This window comes from Pseudophryne corroboree, chromosome 3 (genome assembly GCF_028390025.1).
Source record: "Pseudophryne corroboree isolate aPseCor3 chromosome 3, aPseCor3.hap2, whole genome shotgun sequence".
Taxonomy (NCBI): domain Eukaryota; kingdom Metazoa; phylum Chordata; class Amphibia; order Anura; family Myobatrachidae; genus Pseudophryne; species Pseudophryne corroboree.
This window is the reverse complement of record NC_086446.1, coordinates 383,690,426-383,713,339: the sequence shown is the minus strand read 5'-3', so window position 1 is coordinate 383,713,339 and position 22,914 is coordinate 383,690,426. Positions and strand designations below refer to the sequence as shown.

At 45.7% G+C, this 22,914-nt stretch overlaps 1 protein-coding gene across 1 annotated transcript in view; it reads right to left on the bottom strand.

The window, feature by feature from the left end:
- LOC135055670 (transmembrane ascorbate-dependent reductase CYB561) overlaps window positions 1-22,914 on the bottom strand; it is a 424,857-nt gene that overhangs the window by 214,779 nt on the left and 187,164 nt on the right. The window contains exon 2 of the mRNA XM_063960007.1: window positions 10,117-10,178. The gene's annotated coding sequence lies outside the window, so the exon portion shown is untranslated. The remainder of the gene's footprint in view (window positions 1-10,116; window positions 10,179-22,914) is intronic.

Below are 22,914 nucleotides of genomic sequence, written 5' to 3'. Positions count from 1 at the left end.
GCCGAGGCTCTGCCCGGCGTCTGACTTTAAATCTTCCGTCTCCGCAGGATTGGCGGAACAGTCTGATGACGTCACCAGTTCCCCGCCCACGTGATGCCAAGTGTCATGGCGGCGCCCCTGCCCCGGGGAACCGCCGGGAGCCGCGCCAGCCAGACGCCGGAGCCCGTGGGCCACCGAAGGCGGAGGCCGCAACACCGACCAGCAAGCACGCAGGGGTAAGCGCGGTGAACGCCGCCTCTGGCGTGTGACAGTACCCCCTCCTCCAGGAGTGGCCCCCGGACACTTTCCAGGTTTTGTTGGATGTCTGGAATGGAAATTCTGCACCAGTCGGGGAGCCATAACTTCAGTAGCCTTAACCCAGCTCCTCTCCTTGGGGCCAAAACCTTTTCACTCCACCAAATACTGTAGATTCTTGTGGAGGTAACGAGAGTCAAGAATAGCTTTAATTTCAGGACTTGTAGCATGGGGTAAGGACCAATAAACCTCGGAGCAAACTTCATAGTGGGCACCCTTAACCGAAGATTGCGGGTAGAGAGCCATACCCTGTCACCAACCTTGTACTGGGGAGCTGCTCGTCGCTTCCTATCCGCAAAGAACTTATAGCGGCTGGAGACTCTCTTGAGGTTAGCATGAACTTGACTCCAAATTTGATTGAAGTGCCGGAGAGTAGAGGCTGCAACAGGAACATCCTCCGGAGGGCAAATGGGCAATTCTGGAACTTGAGGATGGAATCCGTAATTAATGAAAAATGGGGATTCACCAGTCGAAGAGTGGTACAGATGATTATGGGCAAACTCGGCCCATGGCAACAGCTCCACCCAGTCATCTTGCGAGGGAGAGAGATAAACACGGAAAAAAGTCTCCAAATCTTGATTGACGCGTTCAGTCTGCCCATTGGTTTGTTAGTCAACATTTTTGCCCTCTGCACCTGCACCGGCAAAAAAGACCTATCACCCGCAAATGCAGTCCTTTCGGCCCAATAAATACAAAAAGACGAGAGGTTCCCCTTTCTTTGCAGGAAGGGGAAAAGGAAAGAAGCCCACACCGGCTCCAGGTTCCCAAGAGCAAAAGTCTACCCCTAATTCTGCCAAATCCCCAGCATGACGCTGGAACTCCCTTGCGGGAGGCCGCTCGGGTGCGGGCACGTCTCAAACTCTTCTGCCAGGATTGGATTCTATCTGGCCTGGACCCCTGGGTGTTACAAATAGTATCCCAGGGATACAAACTAGAGTTTCAAGACGTTCCCCCAAGCCGATTTATCAAATCGACCTTGCCAGCTTCTCCGCCAGAGAGAGAAGCAGTAACAGTGGCAATCCAAAAATTATGTCAAGACCGGGCCATAGTCCTGGTACCGTTGTCACAACCAGGGCGGGGTTTTTATTCAAGCCTCTTTGTTGTTCCGAAGCCGGACGGCTCGGTCAGACCGATCTTAAATCTAAAAGATCTGAATTTCTTCCTGAAAAGGTTCAAGTTCAAGATGGAATCACTTCGGGCGGTGATTGCCAGTCTGGAGGAGGGGGACTACTTGGTGTCGGTGGACATAAAGGATGCTTACCTGCATGTTCCCATGTATCCTCCTCAGCAAGCTTATCTGAGATTCGCGATTCAGGATTGCCATTACCAATTCCAGAAGTTACCTTTCGGTCTCTCCACGGCGCCGAGGGTATTCACCAAGGTGATGGCGGAGATGATGGTCCTCCTTCGTCAGGCGAGATCCAGGGAGCAGTTATTACATAACATATCCCTCTCCCTGTTAATACTCCAACAACACGGGTGGATCATAAATTACCCAAAGTCACAGTTGGAACCGACGACTGTCACACGCCAGAGCTTTTTGGATTGCCGCTGTTACTGCTTCTCTCTCTGGCGGAGAAGCTGGCAAGGTCGATTTGATAAATCGGCATGGGGGAACGTCTTGAAACTCTAGTTTGTATCCCTGGGATACTATTTGTAACAACCAGGGGTCCTGGCCAGATAGAATCCAATCCTGGCAGAAGAGTTTGAGACGTGCCCGCACCCGAGCGGCCTCCCGCAAGGGAGTTCCAGCGTCATGCTGGGGATTTGGCAGAATTAGGGGTAGACTTTTGCTCTTGGGAGCGCTACCAGGTGTAGGTATTCAAATCAATATATAAAATTTAATATAGACAAATTAATATAATAAACACATATTAAAATCAGATGAATAAAACAAGCCTCATAAGCCAGTAATACGACCAAAAGACATTTCTATGGACTCATGTAAAGGCCAGGTGATAGTAGGATTGTTCCAATGCTTTATAATATCATATCCTGCATGGATAACCATATGATAATTACCGGATCCTGAGTGGAAGATGGCAATTTTTAGGAAAGGCAATGGATAATCAATTCCATAGATTCCCTGGCCTTGGCGATGTCCTTTGATAAAGCTGCCAAACAGACAGTGAAACGCGTTAGGTTGCCAGCCTATGACCAGGACATCGCCAAGGCCAGAGAATCTATGGAATTGATTATCCATTGCCTTTCCTAAAAATTGGATATAAATGTTTGGGACGACCCGCAGTGGTCTTCAGAGCTCTGACCCATCCAATACTCATCTATCCGGAGACCGATCCATGCATGTGGACAATTAACAAAAAGGGAGAACCACCATTCATATTTGCGCAGGACAGAATCATCATCACCGCGCTAGGTGGAATACCCTGCCATCTTCCACTCAGGATCCGGTAATTATCATATGGTTATCCATGCAGGATATGATATTATAAAGCATTGGAACAATCCTACTATCACCTGGCCTTTACATGAGTCCATAGAAATGTCTTTTGGTCGTATTACTGGCTTATGAGGCTTGTTTTATTCATCTGATTTTAATATGTGTTTATTATATTAATTTGTCTATATTAAATTTTATATATTGATTTGAATACCTACACCTGGTAGCGCTGTTTATTTATTGTTTTGTTTTGCTTCATGTGGTGACTGACTATCACCTTTATTTAACAGCTGCTCTAGGAAGACAGCCCTGTTAAAGCGCCCGGAGAAAAAGTATACTGATTTATTAGTATATTTTTTTTTTTATTAAATATCTTTTGCTCTTGGGAACCTGGAGCCGGTGTGGGCTTCTTTCTTTTTCCCCTTCCTGCAAAGAAAGGGGAACCTCTCGTCTTTTTGTATTTATTGGGCCGAAAGGACTGCATTTGCGGGTGATAGGTCTTTTTTGCCGGTGCAGGTGCAGAGGGCAAAAATGTTGACTTACCTGCGGTAGCCGCCGAGACTAACGCATCCAGGCCATCGCCAAATATGGCCTCACCTTTATATGGGAGAGCCTCCATATTTCCTTTGGAATCTGCATCCGCGCTCCACTGTCGAATCCATAAGGCCCACCTAGCCGATACTGCCATGGTAGCGGCTTGTGAACTCAAGAGTCCAATATCCTTCATTGCTTCCAGCATGTAGGCAGCAGCGTCCTTGATATTCCCTAACTTAAGGAGTATCTCATCTTTATCAATCGTGTCAATTTCTGATGACACGCTTTCTGACCATTTTTTCAATAGCGCGACTCACCCATGCGCAGGCAATAGTGGGCCTGAGCAGTGTACCATTGGTAACATAAATGGATTTCAATGTCGTTTCCATTTTGCGGTCTGCCGGCTCTTTAAGAGAAGCTGTGCCAGGAGCAGGGAGAATTACCTTTTTTGTCAACCTGGAAAGTGCACTGTCTAACACAGGGGGTGACCCCCATTTTTTCCTGTCTTCAACCGGGAAAGGATAAGCTATGTGAATCCTATTGGGAATATGAAATTTTTTATCAGGATTCAACCACATCCCTTCAACCAGAGCATTTAGTTCGTGTGAAGGAGGGAACGTTACTTTGGATTTCTTTTCCTTACATAAATAAGCTTTCTCCTGAGGTACAGGAGTGCTTTCTGTAACCTCCAACACGTCCCTTATAGCCACAATCATATATTGAATACTTTTTGCCAATTTATGATCTATCTCTCTGGATTCACTATCGTCGACACAAGAATCAGAATCCGTGTCGGTATCAGTGTTTACAACATTTGCAAATGGTCTCTTATGTGACCCAGAGGGGCCGCCCGCATAAGGAATAACAGCATCCTGAAAAATCACATCTTCCACAGATTTACTCCAGCATGCAGCCTTAAGGTGTGTACACACGGTACGATATTTTCTTCCGATTCTGACTATATAGTCAGAATCGGAAGAAAATATAGTGCAGATCGCAAGGTGACTGTCACCTTGCGATCCCGATCCGATGCCGATGCGCGGCCCCGCGCGGTCGGCATCGGCCGAAAAAATAGGCTGTGCAGGCAAGTCAATCCTGACTATCTCTATAGAAGAGATAGTCAGGATTGACATCGCACATAGCCAGCATCGCAAGCACACTCATTATGTGTTTGCGATACTGGCTAAGTGCCGACCCGGCCCCCTGTCGCACGGTGAGAATCGGATAAGTCCGAATCTCACCGTGTGTATGCACCCTTAGATTCAGACTTATCCAATCTACGGTTAATCAGATGCATACTGTCACGTAGCTCTTTCACCCATGCAGGCACTTGGTGTGCCGGTAGCGCCACCACATTACAACTCTGTGTCCCTAAAATGGCTTCCTCCGGGGAGGAACTCCCTGCCTCAGACATGCCTCACACTTGTACAGCACTCACAGACACACTGGGACTTATTTGGGGACAGACCCACAGTAAAATCTGTCAGAGGGACACAGTATAGGAGCAGCCAGCTCACAACCCCAGCGCCTGTATTTAAAGTCTGTGACCACAGAATGCCCACTGACATGCAGCGCTCTTTACACAGTAAAACACATTTGTAAAGCACCCAAATCGCTTTGTGCCCTCCTTATTTACACCCTGAATACTTGTAGTCAGAAGTGGAGGAGGACCAGCTATATCTCTGCAGCCTGAGGAGAGAGAGAGAGAATGGTGCTGAGCAGTATTCTGGCTGCCTGAGGAAGAAGCTCTGCCCTTTTTACCTCAGAGACTGTTTGTAATATTTATACTGGCGGGGGTAGGGCTGTGCCTGGGCATCTTATGCCCCCTATTAGCCAGTGTATAGAGGTATTTTGCTGCCCAGGGCGCCCCCCCCCCACGCCCTGCACTCTGCAGTGCCTGTGTGTGTGGGCAGCAATGGCGCGATGCGCTCCCGCCAGCCGTGTCGTACCTCAGCCGTCACTTACTTGATTGAAGTTCAATCTTCTTATACTCACCTGTCTTCTGACTTCTGACTCTGTGAGGGGGGTGACGGCGTTCTGTGGGAGTGAGCATCTAGATAGACACGGCTAGCGTTCAGTTCCCTTCAGGAGCTAATGGAGTCCTGTCAGCCAGAAGCAGAGCCATGAAACTCTGAGGAAGTTGGTTCTGCTTCTGCCCCCTCAGTCCCACGAAGCAGGGAGTCTGATGCCAGCAGATCTCCCTGAAAATAAAAAACCTAACATAAGTCTTTTCAGAGAAACTCAGTAGAGCTCCTCAGAGAGCATCCAGTCGACCTGGGCACATTTCTAAAACTGAGGTCTGGAGGAGGGGCATAGAGGGAGGAGCCAGTTCACACCCAATGAAAAGTCTTTAGAGTGCCCAAGTCTCTTGCGGATCCCGTCTATACCCCATGGTCTTGATGTCGTCCCCAGCATCTTCTAGGACGTATGAGAAAACTATTTACCAAGCTCTGGATTGGCCATAGGGCTGGATTGGCCATAGGGCTCACCAGAAAGATTCCAGGTAGACCGACATGCCTGTGGGCCCTGTTTTGTGTGTTGCCATGTGGTTCCACCCCCCACATGATAAACAGCCCACCGCACTCTGGGCCTAATTCAGCATGGATCGGTATTCTGAGAAATTGCATTTGTCTGAGAGTAGAAAGGTGCCACCCCGACAGAAAGAAAAAATGTCCGGTGCAAGTTTGTGAATGCATTGCGGATCGCTATCCATTTGCAGATGCATATGCAATTTCCTGAACATCGAAGATTTTTTGCCATCTGTAAATATAGTAGGTCTGAGCCTGCAACTAATCTGCGACTGAGATGGCCTGGAAGTGGTCTGCGTGTATGTCAGAGACCTTCCCCAAAATTGCCTGGGCACGCCTGCGTTTTTTCTGACACACCCAGAAAACAGCAGGTTTCTGCCCAGAAATGCAGACTTCCTGTCAGTCAAACAGATTATAATCTGTACGCATTTTCTGATGCTATTACCCCTCGCACTTGCGCAATGCAAATGCTACGCATGCGCAGTTATTCAATATTTGCTCAATTTGCGAATTCTCTCAATAGCGATCCATGCTGAATTAGGCCCTCAGTACCCTGCATTGTCCCCATTCATTGTTATTCCTTCTCTGCAGTACAGTAACTCTGCCATCCAGTGATGCCACCATGGCTACATGATATGTTATACCTCTTGTGCTGCCCATGTCGGGCCACTTCTACAACATTTTACATGCCCACTTTTAGTTCCCAATCAGCCCCTGGTCTCAGACAACTGCAGCAAAAGACGCAAGGAAGATCGCAACTGCGTACAATCAGGCTCTAAGAGGAGGGATCCCGTCTCCCTCAACAGACCCCACCCCCTCATCAGACCACACCGCCATTAGGGCTGCTTCCATACATTTTCCGGGCTGGTTTCCCATACAAACCTGCCCCTGTTTGTACCCGTTTTCTTATGCAATTTGTTAGCCCATTGTTGTCAATGGGCTGCATCTTTCCAACTCCTTTTCTAGCCCTCTTTTTGTTAATATGTGTGTACTATTTTGTGACGTACATACTGTAGGTGATAAATAGTAGACTGCATTGGAAAGAAGTATTTGAAGGCACACTAAGGGGTTATACTTAAACAGGAGCTTGGGTTTATTGCATTGCACAGATTGTACAGCCGTATTCACAGTAACACCAGTAGGCAGCGGAGATGGAGAAGAGCATACAACGCATCAGCCGGTCATGTACGGATAGTGGCAATATGCAGGATAGGGTCACCCAGGAGCTGAGTACTACATGTCCATGCAGTACTGTGGTGCTCAAACACAGTGGCAAGATTGCGCTGGCTGTGAATGAACTGGTGTTGTATGCTAGCACTACTATGCTGCAGAATGAGGCTGATGATGAAGTTGATGATACTGCTGGCACCGCTGCTGGATGCTGATACTGCTGGCACCGCTGCTGAGTGAGATACACCTTGACCAGTGCTGCTTATCCTCTTATACATAGTGTTGTGAATAGTGGGTAAAATATTCTTTTAAAGGGAAGTAATGACTTTGACCTCTCTGTATAGCTGTGGGATGGCGGTTTCAGATTTAATTTGGTAGTGTGAGCATGACTTTTACTAGTCACCTGAACCTGCTGCATTTATTGCAGATATTGGATGCAAATCAAATGCAAACATGACTGCCATGGCTTTGGCGACTGCGCAACTGGATGATGGCTGTCATACTTGCTTAAGGGGAGTATACACACGGAGAGATCCGTGCTTAAATTCTAAGCAATATGACTTGATTGCTTAGAAATTAACACGGATCTCTCTGTGTGTAGGGTGCCAGCGACAGTTATGTGTGGTCCAGCACCTCACTATCGCCGGCTCTATATTTGGCATGCATGCAATATCTAGTGAGATCGCTCATTTCACCCCTGGGTGAAATGAGCGCACCCCCCCTCGCTCAGCACGCATCGCGCTGAGTACTGAGCGAGGGAAGAGATGTGTGCTGATCGGTCTGTGCTAGATCGCTCAGGACACATCTGTCCCGTGTGTACAGGGCTTAACTCTGTAAATTCATTGTTTGACAGACAATTGATGTAAATTTCTGGCTCCCCTTCTTAGAGGATAATCTATCCCCAACAGCAGCTGCCCTAGTGCCCAGAGATTCTTGATGGGAACTATGGATTGCATTATAGGAGTCAGATTGCATTTGATCCAATGATACAGGACTACTTAATACCGTCCCTCAGGAGACCAGTGAAGGTGATGAAGGTGTTGGTAGTGATGATTTCACGAGGAATGTAACCATGCTGCTTGCATGATTATGTTACAAATGACATATTAGGCAGGAGGTACCTAAATGGTTAATATTTCTAACATGACTTATTTTTGTATCGCAAAGGCTACAAATGGCTCAACAAACATTGTGAGTTGGGATATAAATAGTTCCACAACAGGGGGTACATTTACTAAAGCTTCTACAACAGAGAATTCGTGATGTCTATCATTTTCTAAATGGCAATAGAGAAATGATAGACATTATCTGATTGGTTGCTATGGCCAACATCACTAATTCTCTGTTTTAGAAGCTTTAGTAAATTAACCCCCTGGGCGGATTTTTTTGTCTTTTGGCCAGGTATAAAAACAACGCGCCTATCATGGACAGGAGCAGATTGCAAAACTGCCAGAAAACCACCGTAGAAAAGTTGACACTTAGTAAACATAGCCCTGAGAGTCTGTAAAACTTACAGTTCGGTTTAAACATACTTTCTAAGAATATACTTTATACTGTTGTATGTTTTGTGTGGATGCAATATTGCACAAAAACATTTCTTCTTTTGAGGTTTTTTTTTTACTTTTTCGTAAATTTAGTTAGCTTTGTAATCCTAAAGCCTAGAGACAAGATCATGGTCCAGCTGGATGGCCAATCTGGTCAAGATCCGCCATCAGGGCTGTTAGTGCTGATTGACAATGATCACACAAACCGGCCAATCACAGTTGTAAAGACAGCTATCTGGATCTAATCAGTTTTTTCATTAAAAACAGATGTAAACTCCAGTCATTTATTAGAATTCAGAGTGAGGTAATGAAACAGTTCCTGGCAAATGCAAGGAACAAAGCAACAATTGGAGGAAGCATGCCAGCTTGTATGTGCATATACGGCAGCAAATCAGTTAGTTAATACATTGTATTACCTGCATGTACCCAGGGTCATTACTAGAGGTGACTTAGGGAGAGGCATAGTCACTGCCCCATTGCACCTGCATTTGGCTTGCAGGACACCTGATGGGAGATGTACCAAAAGACATAAAATGGAGAATTGACCTATTACAGAAAAATCAGCTCCGTTTAATAGACTGTGTTAGATAAATAACAGTTGCAACTAATACCACTTTTCCACTTACGAGCACGGGTCGCAGCCGGGAGCCTGACACGGGAGCTGCCCCCTGCTGCAACCCGTGCTCGGCCCCTTTCCCATCAGCAGTCACAACCCGGCATATGCCGGGTTGGTGACGCTTCTAGTGACGCGGCAGGGGTGGCGCAGGGAGATCACATGATCTCCCAGCGCCGCCCTTCCATACAGTGTAAATGGGAGCCGCGTCGCATCGACACGGCTCCTGTTTACACTACAACCCTACCCGAATCAGTCCCGTGTCCTACCCAGGTAAATAGCCGGGTAGGATTCACGGGTCACTTGATCCGGGTTTACCCTTTTCCACTTGCAAAAAACACGAGTAAATGCGCGCCCCCGTGCATTTACCTGTGTTTTTTGAGCTGTGGAAAAGGGGTATTATAGAGCCTCCCAGAGCATCCTTTGGATACACTGCACACTACTCTTCTTTCTGGTCCCAGCCCCTTCAATGTGACATCATGACATCACATTTTCAGGGGGCAGGGCCGGCACAGGGCTGACTATATACTTCTATAGGCCTCTATGTAGCTATCTGTTAAGTTTTGCATGTTTGGATCAATTAAAATGAGAGTGCACATGTTATAATGATACAAGGTGTCATCTTTAAAAACATTACATATGTTGTGCATGTATTGTTAATGTACTATAATAGTTTATATCATGCATTTTGCTTAATCTACAGTAGGTCAGAGGTACACAACATATTTTGGTCCCAGGGCCACATTAAGAGATATTTTAACCTGGTTGACAAGCATATAGCACTGGCCCAGCAGAAGTGACCCATCATTATAAAGTATTGAAGGGCAAAAAGCCCTTTAGTTGGAAAAATTGGTGTTTGCACCCTTAGATGCATACTGCTGTACCTTACAAACAGTACAATGTGATGAAGGCCATACTTCCAAACAGTCCCTGCTGCTTGGACAATCAACCAACGTTAGGAATGTCCCATCAAACCAGAACAGTTGACAGAGGGTCCTACTCTCTCCTACCTGTCCTTGCATTTTTCATTACCTTGATCTTGATCGTCTCTTAAGCTCAGTTGCTACTTGTCTGGATCCTGGAAAATTGAGGCCCTGTTTGGGAAAAGGATAGGCACATTAAATATGGAAAGCCTACTAATGAGTGAATCTTCTAGACCTCTCTTCCACTAACCAACCCAACATTACTCCAGTAGCATCCATATTTTATATGGCCTCCAACCCTGCAACCAGTATCTTAAATTAATAGTATTTACATTTAATAATTTAAGCTATTTCCCCGAAGAGCCCCAACTTTAAATTAATAGTATACATATACACATTTAAAAAAAATAAACTTTTTTCATCCAAACTACTGCTACGACATTAAAATTAGTGATTATGGGCCAGATGCATCATCGCTTGGAAAGTGATAAAATGGAGAGTGAAAAAGTACCAGCCAATCAGCTCCTAACTGCAATTTTTTAAACACAGCCCGTGACATGTTAGTTAGGAGCTGATTGGCTGGTACTTTTTCATTCTCCATTTTATCACTTTCCAAGCGACGATGCATCTAGCCATATATTTGAAAAATCCCATCCTTCTCCCCCCATCCATTAATGAGCACTGCCAAAATACCACTAAAAAGCCCTCACCAATAACTTAACAGTTCCAAACCAACATTACATTATTAACCCCAATGCACCATTGAATAAAATTGCCCAGCCCCCACCCTAGTTACATTAAATTATTTATCACAACAACAGCAATAAGTTAATAGCCCAGCTCCCACTACCATTACATTAAATATTTTACCCCTACCACGTTCACACCATTAATAACCAGAGGAGTCGTGAAGCATCAGGGGCTTGTTGAAGTATTGTGGAACCTTAGCAGAAATCTCAGAACATAGACAGGGAGGCATGTGAGCCAGTGTCTGGACAGCAACTGTTTTACTAGTAAGTAAAACTCATATTTGCCCTTGATGATTTCTTATTGTTTTCATACTCTAAGTTTACCTTGATGTATATCATACATGTGATATATGTATTTTTTACATATTTTGCTTGTCCAGCTTGCTAACATTTTTACTTAACCAACTATATATACTAGAGACAAAATACCACACAAATTTACCCATCTTTATTATTAGACCTAAACAACATTACAATAGCAACAACGGTGTCACCCCCTGAGACCTGCGCCCTGGGCGATGACATCATTTGCACATTCCTCCCTATGGCCCTGTCTTTACTCCCTATCAATGAGCTCTGGTGATATAGGCGTTATTTCGGATTTTCATGTGCATTTGACATTATCTTCTATGAAGAACTTGTAAACCGTTGTTGCTCTTAGACTTCCAAAACTGATGGCCATCAACAGGGGACTTGAATTGATGCAGAAAACATATGTACCGCCGTCAATGTCCATCGGTTTGCAACTAAAGCCAAAATTCATGCTTTAAAATGTCTATCCCAAGGAGTAAGGACGACTGGGATTAAGTTCAGCAGCCTCCTCAATTTTATTATGCAATCTTTATACAATGTTTGTATATCAGTGACTCAGCTACATACACAGTCCATATGCAGCCAATGGTCGTCAACATGGCCACCTGCATGCTGACCCAAAACATACAATGTTGGACTGCCACAGGAGACGTGTGTCACCCTGACACCAGGCCCAGCTGCAGTAAACCTTAACTTGTATAAAACATGTAAAATATGTATCATTTATGTCAGGAAAAGAGGAATTTCTTTACAAATTATCTCATCTTTCACCTTTGTTTAAAAACTCTTACTGGAAACAGAACTGCTGTGCCACCAGAGTGGTGTGGTATATAAGATCTACAGTTATTAGATAATCAATAGGTCGACAACATATGATCGACAGGCATTATGTCGACTGGGTCAAAAGTTTTACAGATAAAAGGTAGACAGTACAAAAGGTCGACAGGTACAAAAATTCAACAGGGTCATAAGGTCAACATGATCAACGCAAAATGCATGTTGCAAGATATTTCTATATAACATTAGTAACAATCTATTTTGGGAAATTTGCAAGTATTGTTACTAAAATTGCTGCCTGCAATACTGGATTTCTAATTGTAACTATTCGCTGTGATACTTCTTTTCTTTTCACTCGGCACAATATACATGATAAATGTGATGCCACCCTATGCAATAACTTCCGATCATGGCACTCCCGCGAAGTCACGCCCCATTTTCATTGACCTTTTAAAAATCTGGCACGGCTTTGACGCACAAATGTCCCTCCTCACCTAGCACGAATGTTGGGAGGTATGCTATATGCAATACATTAACACTCCTTATCCCTGTCCTGTTTAAACATATTTCACTACAAACACCTTAACATTCATCATCCCAATCGGCAGATTAGTCTTTCTTGCATGTGTAAGTGCTGCATAATACAGACACAGTGAAACAGAGAGATGCTGTGGTTGTGGACTGCCACAGAGGTACAATGAGGTCCATTACACTGCAAGGCAAATACAGTGGGAACTTGGACAGAAACACTATATTAGTATTTTTGGGATGCAGTCAATTTACCTCCAATCAAAATCCCGACAGCTATTGACCGACGGTCAAAATCCCGACAAGGTCAAAACCCCGACATGGACAAAATACCAACATTTAAAATACCGACAAGGTCAAAATACCGACAGGTCAAAATACCGACATGAGTTTTTCATGATTTTTTTCATTGAAACCAACTTGTTCATACTTTACCATAACAGTGGACCTGGAGGAGGAATATAATAGTGTGCCGAGCGCAGCGAGACACCGTGCCCGAAGCATGGCGAGCGAAACGAGCCATGCGAGGGGACGCGGTACACTTATATGGTGTCCATGTCGACCTATGTCGACATACACACACAAAACAATGAAAACCGCATGTCGGTATTTTGACCTGCCGGCATTTTACATGTTGGTATTTTGACCTTGTCAGTATTTTAAATGTCGGTATTTTGTCCATGTCGGGATTTTGACCTTGTCGGGATTTTGACCGTCGGTCAATTGCTGTCGGGATTTCGACCGTCGGGATTTTGATTGGAGGTATTTCATACCGATCCCGTATTTTTGGGTTACATACGTTATCCCGGCAGACGGGATGATGGCTGTCAATATCCCGACAGCGGCATCCCGCCCGCAAGAATGCAGGCAGTGGGGCGATCGGTAAGTTTCCCATTGCGGGTTCGCTGCGCTTGCCACAGGATCTATTCACACTTGTGGGTGTCGTGGACACCCACGAGTGGGAATAGCCTTGGTGAGCCTGTTGGCATTATCGGCTATGGGCCCTATTCAGTACTGAAAGCATCTGAGATGCGTTCGCATTTCCCCGGGTCCTGTGACAGGGTGCATATGCAGGACCCACACTGTGTGTGCACAGGCACGGAGGCAGAGGTGTTCGTAGAGCGGGCAGGGATGGCAACATGGCGTTGCGTGGGCAGGGGAGCATCCCTAATTCAGCAATGCTATCGCAACTGAATTGCGATCACAGCGCTGACAGGCATTTGCATGCTGGGCGGCTTTTCCCTGTGCTGGGCGGCCCCCAGCATGCGATCGTATACAGTTGTAGTTTTGCTAAATTAGCAAAACTGCAAGTGATGCTGAATATGGTCCTATGTGTTGTGCACCAGTGATCTACTGTAAACTTATGGTCTCCACTGTACAATATTAAGGGAGGCCAGTAGATGTCATGAGAGTAGTAGACTTCTGGAAGAAATCAGCAGTGTATGTGTACTTCTACTGTATGTGCATGTCTTTTGGCTTTGGGGCCGATACAGAATTGTGAGCAAAGCAATACAAAGAAGCAAAGTTGTCTTTATGTATTGTGCTGTGTGTTGGGATTTGTGATGTTACTATATTCATAATTCAATGATGTTTAAAACATGAAAAATTTCAGCTTCCACTTATAATGGGTTGTATCGGTCAGGGAAATTAGATTGTAAGATCCAAGTCCTACCTGCAATTAAACCACACCAAGCTGAGGCTGACAAACGGTTTCCTCTGGCATTTTCTAGAAGGGCCATGATCAGCAGCAATGATAGGGAGCAGGCTTGTCTTCCAGTTCATCCAAATGTTATTTAAGTGGTTTCAAGAGGACACTAAAGCATTTTGTGTGAAGATATTTTAACAATACTAAACCACTTTACAACCATTACTGTGCAACTGCGCACTTTTGGAACACCCTCCCCTGCCTGACCAGACTCTTCTCCTACACTCAGTCTTTCAAGCGCATTCTTAGTTCTTTCCCCTCTTGGCAAAAGCCTATCCTACTCCAACCTGATACTACTCTACATAAGGATAAGAGAGGTGAGCACACGTATAACGACAAAAGAAGTGCCAGTGTAGTGGACCAATTTGAAGAGGTACATCCAAGCACTGGTGGATGGAGTAAAGCAATTGTCCAGAAATGGGTTTTGTTGGATAATAAAAAAGCAAGACCTTACACTTAGTAACAATAAAGAAAGAATGGAGGGTGGGTAGGTTAGTATGGGTGTGGGAAGAGAAAGTGGGATAAGAACAGGTGAACGATCTGGAGGTGGAAAAAGGAAATGGGTTGGTTGAGTAATTGGACATTAGAGACTGGCTGCTTTGTGTGATTATCTGAAGGTAATGCAGAAGGTCAATATCACTGTTGGGATTATGAGTATTGGGTTCAAATTTCATTACAGATAAATTGGATGTGAGATTATTTGAGCATTAACTAGTTGGGGGCATTAAAATATGGGAAGGGGGCTCTAAACTAATAAACTGGTTTACTTTATTGGGACCAAATTACCCCATTCTAATACTGGATATTTTTTCTCCCTGGATACATAACTAAAGCATACTTTATCAGCTCTTTAAAAAAGTGTTATTTAGCAGCTAAGTTGATGACCCTCTCTGAACTAGAAATGTTAAAATGACATTTAGGGACTGGTTCATAGATGGATACAATAAGCACAGCAGCTGCATCATTGGATGCAGCTGCTGTGTGAAAATATTCCTATGTTGCAGGAGGTGTCTTAAATGACGCCTCCTGCATGCCTGTGTGATCCACTGCTACATCCAGACATGCAGCATTGCATCATTCTGCATTATTTATTGTTACTTATTAGCAGTTATTTATATAGCACACGCACATTCCGTAGCGCTTTACATTTTTATATTTCAATATTTGGCCATTCACATCAGTCCCTGCGCCAGTGGAGCTTACAATCTATTTTCCCTACCACATGTACACCACACACATTCACGCTAGGGTTAATTTTGTTGGGATCAAATTAACCTGCCAGTATATTTTAGATATTTACATCTCTGAATCAGACCTTTAGTCCCAAAGGTAGGTAAGGCAACTACTTCTCCAATTGCAGTTGGGTGCACAAGACTTGTTTTGGATTTCAGGACTTCCAGTCTTGCCAATCACAACTTGGTTTATGATCATGGCATGTATGAGGTACACAGCAGATGCCTCACTATACTATCTTGGAGGTTTTCCCTTGTTGCTCCTAATGGAACTTGTGTTCACCAAATTATGGTTTACATTTGTTGTCTCAATTTCTGACATGTTGTCAACAGGTGTCTGTACAATATGTATTAGCTGAAGTAGTCTCATGAAACACAATGTCATGTGATAGTATGACCTTTAGGATCCCGTAAATGGTAACCTTTGCTCTGCTTACAGGATGATGCACTTGATGGCTAGAATCAAGTTTGTGTCATATCTCTTTAAGTACATGAGCATAAGCTCTGCTCCCAATAATACATAGGTGACTTAATGGTTTCTTACCAGTCTATGCATCTACTGGTGTCTTGCCTTTGACTTCCACTGACTGTAATAGATTTTTAAGGTAAACAGTTTACTATGCTTCAGCCCAAAATCTTTTGTCACGACTTGAATCATTCAGCATAGCTTGAGTTCTTTTAACTATTGTTCTATTTGCGCTTTCACTTAAGCCATTCTGTTCCTGTGTATAGGCAATAGCTAATATATGTTATTATTTCATTAAGGTTGATGGCTAGATCTTTATTCTCATACTCTCCGCCATTGTCGGATATAGTACATTCAGTTTCAGAAGTGTTTGGTTCTCTGCCAAGTTCTTGGACATTTTGAATTTACTTTGCTTTTGTTTCTCAGGAAATAAATGTGTCATCCTTGTAGCATCATAGATGAGAGTCATGAAGCAACATTTCTCAGTCATGGATCCTACCTCCACTGGTCCACACATAGGGGTACATTTACTAACATTCGTAATTTCCGAAAATAGGTCAAAGTTCAATCACGAATGACATCGACAGTGTAAAACTGCAACTTTTTGAATTTATTACGATGGATTTACTAAGCTGTCGTATTCGGGTTTTTCTTTTCTTCCGATGTCGATGTCATTCGTTTTTTTTTTCCTAATTTTACGGCAGTGATTAGCAAAACACTGCCGTTTTTTTTTACAATCAATCTCGGCCGGATCTGTGTGATCCGTGCTGGGGTTCTTTTTATTTTTTATTTTTAATTAAACAATGTAAAATCCCCCCAAAAAATGCGTGGGGTCCCCCCTCCTAAGCATAACCAGCCTCGGGCTCTTTGAGCCGATCCTGGTTGCAGAAATATGGGAAAAAAATGACAGGGGTTCCCCCATATTTAAGCAACCAGCATCGGGCTCTGCGCCTGGTCCTGGTCCCAAAAATACGGGGGACAAAAAGAGTAGGGGTCCCCCGTATTTTTAAAACCAGCACCGGGCTCCACTAGCTGGACAGATAATGCCACAGCCGGGGGTCACTTTTATATAGTGCCCTGCGGCCGTGGCATCAAAAATCCAACTAGTCACCCCTGGCCGGGGTACCATGGGGGAGTGGGGACCCCTTCAATCAAGGGGTCCCCCCCCCCCAGCCACCCAAGGGCCAGGGGTGAAGCCCGAGGCTGTCCCCCCCCATCCAATGGGCTGCGGATGGGAGGGCTGATAGCCTTTGTTGTAAAATAAAAGATATTGTTTTTAGTAGCAGTACTACAAGTCCCAGCAAGCCTCCCCCGCATGCTGGTACTTGGAGAACCACAAGTACCAGCATGCGGCGGAAAAACGGGCCCGCTGGTACCTGTAGTACTACCACTAAAAAAATACCCAAAAAAACACAAGACACACACACCGTGAAAGTATAATTTTATTACATACATACACACATACATACATACTTACCTTATGTTCTCACGCAGGTCGGTCCTCTTCTCCAGTAGAATCCAAGGGGTACCTGTTGAAGAAATTCTACTCACGAGATCCAGGGGTCCAGGCTCCTCGGCAAATCCAGGGATAATCCACGTACTTGAATAAAACAAAAAAACGGTTGCCCGACCACGAACTGAAAGGTGACCCATGTTTGCACATGGGTCACCTTCCCACGAATGCCAGAAACCCACTTTGCCTTCTGGCTAAGTGGGTTTCTTCAGCCAATCAGGGAGTGCCACGTTGTAGCACTCTCCTGATCAGCTGTGTGCTCCTGTCTTCACTGACAGGCAGCACGCGGCAGTGTTACAATGTAGCGCCTATGCGCTACATTGTAACCAATGATGGGAACTTTCTGCTCAGCGGTGACGTCACTTTAGGTCAACCGCAGGGCACAAAGTTCCCATCATTGGTTACAATGTAGCGCATAGGCGCTACATTGTAACACTGCCGTGTGCCGCCTGTCAGTGAGGACAGGAGCACACAGCTGATCAGTAGAGTGCTACAACGTGGCACTCCCTGATTGGCTGAAGAAACCCACTTAGCCAGAAGGCAAAGTGGGTTTCTGGCATTCGTGGGAAGGTGACCCATGTGCAAACATGGGTCACCTTTCAGTTCGTGGTCGGGCAACCGTTTTTTTGTTTTATTCAAGTACGTGGATTATCCCTGGATTATCCGAGGAGCCTGGACCACTGGATCTGGTGAGTAGAATTTCTTCAACAGGTACCCCTTGGATTCTACTGGAGAAGAGGACCGACCTGCGTGGGAACATAAGGTAAGTATGTATGTATGTGTGTATGTATGTAATAAAATTATACTTTCACGGTGTGTGTGTCTTGTGTTTTTTTGGGTATTTTTTTAGTGGTAGTACTACAGGTACCAGCGGGCCCGTTTTTCCGCCGCATGCTGGTACTTGTGGTTCTCCAAGTACCAGCATGCGGGGGAGGCTTGCTGGGACTTGTAGTACTGCTACTAAAAACAATATCTTTTATTTTACAACAAAGGCTATCAGCCCTCCCATCCGCAGCCCATTGGATGGGGGGGGACAGCCTCGGGCTTCACCCCTGGCCCTTGGGTGGCTGGGGGGGGGGGACCCCTTGATTGAAGGGGTTCCCACTCCCCCAGGGTACCCCGGCCAGGGGTGACTAGTTGGATTTTTGATGCCACGGCCGCAGGGCACTATATAAAAGTGACCCCCGGCTGTGGCATTATCTGTCCAGCTAGTGGAGCCCGGTGCTGGTTTTAAAAATACGGGGGACCCCTACTCTTTTTGTCCCCCGTATTTTTGGGACCAGGACCAGGCGCAGAGCCCGATGCTGGTTGCTTAAATATGGGGGAACCCCTGTCATTTTTTTCACCATATTTCTGCAACCAGGATCGGCTCAAAGAGCCCGAGGCTGCTTATGCTTAGGAGGGGGGACCCCACGCAATTTTTTTTAAAAAAATAAGCACTTTCCCACCCCTTCCCACTGATATACATGCACGGATCTCATGGATCCGTGCATGCCTATCCAAACACGAATAAAAAAAAAAGTTCTGTTTTTTTTTAGCACTTTTTTACGAGTTGTAATTTTTCACGGCAGTGTTTGTTCTTTTTTTGCTTTGCACTTCTTAGTAAATGACCGAGATTCATACTTAAACAGCCGCGTTTTGACCGATGGTGTATTCATTCGTAATTTTTTACCTGAACTAGCAAAAAATTACGAATGCCCTCATCACTGCCGTGATTAGTGTTTAGTAAATGACCGAGATTAACCGAGATGACACTTTGAAGAAAAAACGGCATCTCGGTCAAAATCGGGAGCTTAGTAAATATACCCCATAGATTCTACCTCCACTGGACAATGGGCCTAGCAGTAGAATCACACATTTATTCTATTATCCTTGGAAAAGCAACTGCACATGATATGTGGGTAATTGCAAATACTGTAGCATATGGACTAATGAGAATAAATTAACTTGTGATGCACATTGTATGCATCAAAGCATTGTGCAAACACTTCAGTAGGCATCACAGTAGATGATGAGGAGGTTGCAATAGCTGTGCTTCATCTGTATAAACCAGTACTTTCCAAACGCAGTCCTCATGGCACCATAATAGTCCAGGTTTTAAGGCTAGATAAAAAGCTATCACAGAGAGTGAAAGTCAAAGACAAGACACCAGTAGAAGCATAGACGGGTATGAAACTATTAAGTTATGTTACATACATAATGTTACATACAACTTTACATCTATGAGAAAAGAGAATCTCACTGCACAAGCTTAATGGAGAGTTAAAGATAGGGTTACCATACCAATCATTATAGATAAATATATCTAGTTAGCTGGTGGTGGTGCTTCCACAGAGTAAATCAGGTAATCAAAGAAGGTCAGACTCTTTAGGTGGTTAAACACTCATTATAGTAAAAAATGAAGGAGTAATATAAGACTTAACCTTTAATTATATTTGTTTAAAATCCCTAGGATAGTGGAGTACGCAAATAAAAGTAGAAAATCAATTTATCACATAACTATAGAAAACTTTTATTTGCGTACTCAACTATTTTTGCCACTGCAGTTTACCTTCTTTCAGTGAGGGGCGAAAGGTGACTTAGTAATTCTCTTATTGGCTGCGCTGATTATTGCAATGTCAGCCAAAAGCAGAAAGGAAAAGTTCTCACTTAAGCTTACTAATTCTCCAAGGACTGGCACTATTAGGAGTCTCTCACCCCTCATTCAATGCCCAGGCAAATGGGGGGCAGCAGACCGCCGAACATACCGTAATAGTCCTGCATATGCTAATTCTTATATTACCCTCTTTGAAAAATACTGGATCACTGATAATCAGATGAAGAAAAGACCTGTTTGCTTTTTAACGATTATATGTGTTTTATTGTTTATGTTTATCTGTATGTTTTTGCTCATATTTTGCCTTTGTCACGTGTATATGAATACACACCCTATCCTAGGTATTTTAAACGATATAATTAAAGGTTAAGTCTTATATTACTCCTTTTTCTACTGTGAGTGCTTGACCAACCAAAGAGTCTGACTTCCTGCCCTCTTGGGCATCCCCCCTTCTTTCATAACTTTACATCTATGTTTATATGTGCTGGCTGGCTCCCCCCTGCAGTCAGGGCCGGATTAACAATGGGGCGGATGGAGCTGCAGCTCCAGGCCCCCCATTGAAAATAGGCCCACAGGATCTCCTGCAATGCAGCCAGTGTTAACAGTAAAAAAAACACTGGCTGCATAGCGTTGTCCCCACAGAGGCCTGCACTTACCCCTCCACTGGTCCGGCTGCCGTGATCGGAGCTCAACCCCGATCAGGCAGCGTATAGTAACAGCACCCCGCGCAGCCAGTATCCCTGATGCTGCAGCCTCTGCTGTTGCTCGGTGGCTGGGCTCAGTCAGTGGGCTGTGCAGCACTTCCTGATACTGCAAGCTCCGCCCACTACATGACATCGTGCAGGGGGCGTGGCCCAGACTCGACACTGCTGCCATGATCCATGTCACACACTACTATACTGAGCAGAGGCAGGAAAAGGTAAGAGAGAGAGAGAATTAACACGGGAGGGAAAGTGAAAGGTGGAATGTAAGGAATGAGTGCAGTTGAGGAACAGTAATGCACCTGAGATAGACAGGTAGGTGATTAAGTTGTGTTAGAAAATTAAAGAAAGATACTGTGAGAGATTAGAAAAGGAGACAAGCATGTGATATCAGAGATTCAGTGATAGGCAGTTTTTGACCCTCTTTTTAAAAATGAGTGTACCCTGCAGGACGTGCTGTGCAGTCAGTCTCTCACCGCTGGCAGCGATCTCATCCAATCGCTGCCTGAGACCAACGTCCTCCCCTCTCTGCCCACCAACGCACAGCATAACGCTCTACAATTTAAATCAGGTGTGCGTCGGGGGAGAGCTTGCTTCCCTTTGTCCCACACAGCATCTGTATCTGACCCGCACTGTATCCCACCCACACTGTGTCCTGCCCGCACTGTATCCCACCTGCACTGTATCCATCCCACACTGTATCCATCCCACATTGTATCCCACCCGAACTGTATCCCTCCCGCACTGTATCCATCCCATACTGTATCCCACCCGCACTGTATCCGTCCCACACTGTATCCCACCCGCACTGTATCCCTCCCGCACTGTATCCGTCCCACACTGTATCCCACCCGCACTGTATCCCTCCCGCACTGTATCCGTCCCACACTGTATCGGTCCCGCACTGTATCGGTCCCACACTGTATCCGTCCCACACTGTATGGCAGATGATGCAGGAAGAGCTGCTCAAGAGGCTGTTGTGAACGTGAATGCGCAGGTGCAGCAGGTCAGTGTACCCATCCAGTGTCTGCCCCTTCTCCAGCTCAGTGTCCCCACCATTACTGATCCCCATCCCAGTGTCTCCCTGCCTTCCCTCCCCAAACAGCCCACTGCACCCATCCCAGTACCCTCCCATCTACAACCCTCAGTCCAGTCCAGTGGCGGGCTGGCCAGGGGGGTAGAGTGCCAGGTGCCCCCTGGGCTGTGCTATCGCCACGGGACGCAGTCTACTCCATTGCAAAAGGGCACAGGTGGTCCAGTGTGCGCGGCGGCAGCCATGTGGGCTCTCTTACTGTGTGTCCTACAGGGCTACGGAAGCCCTGTAGGACACAATTAAAAGATACGCAATCTGTGATACGGCTGTACGCTGCTGTGCATAGGCGGCCATATCACACGAGGGGACTGTTTGCTATGGCTCTGTGCACTGTACAGCAAGTGGCGGGGGGCGGCGGCAGCAGGAGTGAGGTACTGACTGTGCTCAGTATATTAGTGACACAGCCACCATCCTGCTAGCGGCCTTGTCACCCTGACCCACCCTTCACAGATTACATAGGTGACCATGCCCCCATTGCTCATTAATACGCCCCCAGCAGGGTTAGGGGTAGTGTGTGTGGGGAGCAGGTGCAGGGTAGGGAGTGGTGTAGTGTGTACGGGGCGCAGGTGCAGGGTTAGGGGTAGTGTAGTGTGTACGGGTAGCGGGTGCAGAGTTAGGGGTAGTGTGTACGGGGAGCTGGTGCAGGATTAGGGGTAGTGTAGTGTGTACGGGGAGCTGGTGCAGGATTAGGGGTAGTGTAGTGTGTACGGAGAGCAGGTGCAGGGTTAGGGGTAGTGTAGTGTGTACGGGGATCGGGTGCAGGGTTAGGGGTAGTGTCGTGTGTACGGGGAGCGGGAGCAGGATTATGGGTAGTGTAGTGTGTACGGGCAGCGGATGCAGAGTTAGGGGTAGTGTAATGTGTACGGGGAGCGGGTGCAGGGTTAGCGGTAGTATAGTGTGTACGGGGAGCCAGAGCCGGCCCTAACGAATATGATGCCCTAGGCAAGATTTTGGCTGGTGCCCCCTAGCACTGCCGCTAGTTCTGAAGGAGATGCCTGGCATGAGTCAGCTGGCAGCTCTGCTAACGTCGGGCGCCTTTTGTTTATGAAAATGCATCTTATTTGCATCACTATGTGGCTAGGATGCACAAGCAAGTTCTGCAGATAAAAATGGTATGTGGCATGCCTATATTCTGTGTGCGACTGCGGCTGTATTTGCATACGAAATGTTACATTACAGTGATTTCCAGGAATACACTGCAATGTAACATTTCGCATGCAGATACAGCCGCAGTC